The following is a 2,298-nucleotide window of genomic DNA, read 5'->3' on the forward strand; positions in this document are numbered from 1 at the left end:
TGGGGAAGCAGGTTGCAGCCGTCGAGGAGGTGGAGAGCAGAGGTAAGCCCTGGCGATCCCACCTCCTTTCGTGGCCTCCTCCCCGTGTTGTTGCTGCTTGTCCTCACTTTCTCCTTTGATCTGTGAAGGAATCAAGTGGATCTGCCCGGATCCGGCACAACGACATATGTGGCTGGCATCAATAATTTTATTTAGCTCATTGTTTCAATCATCCATGACTGGTAATATCCATTTGAGTTCTAAGTTTAGTATGCAAATGAAATGCAGTCCACATGATTGTTGAACTTGGATCAATTTACTATCGACATCTGATTTCTAAGAGAGGAGAAATAATTTATTGGGCAAGCATGCTTGCATTCTCCAATTAAAGTAAAGAGTCATATTGCAGTTTGCTTGTCACTAAGATTTTTGGGCCTCTTTACCTATGTGATATCTTTTAATGTGTAGTCATGAGATATTGTAAATCCATATGTATCATCTATTTATTTGATCTGCTACTGCTAGTGCTCTCTGCAATTTCATATGCTGATCAAGTGCAAGCAATGTGGTCTACAGGTACCAGCAGGGATATATAGGCTAAAGCTCCATATTGCTGGGATCCGTGGCCAGGTTAATATGGAATCTTTAACTCTAATCGAAGTTGCTTTGCTTGATTTTTTAGCAGCTCAGTTCGCTTTCAACTAGCTGTCAGTGCCTGCAACTTCTTCTCTTCTCTTGGATACAGGTAATTGTTTTGGCGTGGTGCAGAAGCCCAGGAAAAAGCCCAGACTCTACTTTTAGGTGAGCAGTAGTTCAACAATTTGATTGCAATGTCTTTGAAATGCCTCTATCAATTTGAGTAGTCTGATTGCTCATTGTTCAATTCAGTGCCACATAATTCCTAGTGCCAAACTTAGCTTTTAACACAAAGAAAAGACTACACTGCTACTGGTTTGCAGTCAATTTAATTGTGATGCTCATCCTGTCATGCATGCTTGATTGAACACAGCTCTGATTATTTATAGATGCAGCAGTACCCTGTGTAGCTGGTCTCATTTGGTGCTAGAACATTTGGTTTGCATGTCCTAATTGATTACTTTTTGTCACTAGTGTCAATTGTCGAGCGTAGTATTTTAATTAAGTCTACAACATTAATTCCACTGTTATAATTGAACCAGTTCGTGCTAGTATCAGTAATTTCCATCACAAATATCCCATTGATTAATATTTGTCAATGTGAATTTCTGCTAGTTTCCGTAGTTTCCATCACAAATACAAATATTGTCCTCTGATTAATATTTGACAATGTGCTCTTTTCATGTTAGGATGAAATGGAACAAGGAACAAACAGTGAGAAGAGATTGGAAATTTGAAGGCAAATGCTGGAATATTTGATGTTTTTGTTTCTAGTGTTGCTTTTGATGCAAGATGAATGTAACTTGCATGTAAATTTTGAGGTGCTTGTCAATGTAAATCATACGATATTGTATTTGATTTGATGTTGTGGTAAATGGTCTTACAATTTTAGTATATATATTCTGGGCTGTAATGACTATTCTAATAAAAAGATTGAAATTAGGCCCAATTTGGTGGCCCACTCTGAATTGGGCCCATCCACTTGTGGGCTGTGCTGCTGAAGTCACTTGCCACGTCACATGTGATTGCCACATCATTTTCCACATCATTGCCATGTCAGCAGCCATGTCATCATTGCTATCCATGTCATCGTCAAGTCAACAGCCACGTCATCCTTCATGTCACCATTGTGTGACATGGCAATTGAATCTGTGATGAAAATTTTACTGTTCGTGACGTTAATTTTCGTCATAGAAAACGGGCTTGGGTTGGGCTTCGGGGGCCCGGGGACATTCCATGATGGTTTTAAAACGTCATGGATCAAGTAATCTATGACGAAAATTTAAGAAACGTCACGAGGTGTGATATGTGACGCTCAATACATGATGTTATTTGAGATCGTCATAGATACTGTTTTATGACGGTTTTTCAGTGATTTGTGACGAAATTCAATCGTCATGGATCAATAGATTTTTTGTAGTGAGTAGATGGAGCTGGGCGAAAGCCATGGCCGGCTTTTGTCGGAGCCGATGACAGAAACACTCCTCGGCGTCGTGGCCTTCGTTGGTAGTATTGTTGATGGCACTCTCTCTTCACCATGTGGATTTCTCCGAGGGAAACCTTGCTTGGACCTCTCTAGGCAGGCGACCGCGGTGTGCTGCGTCGTTTTCTTGTTGGAGGCGTCGCTTCGGAATTTGCACACCACTTTGGTGGTAGTTGGTTCATGTGGAATGTTTCATCGCT

General features: G+C 40.8%; 1 long non-coding RNA gene across 1 annotated transcript; it reads left to right on the forward strand.

Moving 5' to 3' along the window:
- Positions 1-440: 440 nt before the first annotated feature.
- LOC120695940 lies at positions 441-1,596 on the forward strand. Its single transcript, XR_005683955.1, has 2 exons — positions 441-780; positions 1,305-1,596. It is a non-coding gene; the product is annotated as an uncharacterized LOC120695940 (long non-coding RNA).
- The last annotated feature ends 702 nt before the right edge of the window (positions 1,597-2,298 follow it).

This window comes from Panicum virgatum, chromosome 2K (genome assembly GCF_016808335.1).
Source record: "Panicum virgatum strain AP13 chromosome 2K, P.virgatum_v5, whole genome shotgun sequence".
Classification (NCBI taxonomy): Eukaryota; Viridiplantae; Streptophyta; class Magnoliopsida; order Poales; family Poaceae; genus Panicum; species Panicum virgatum.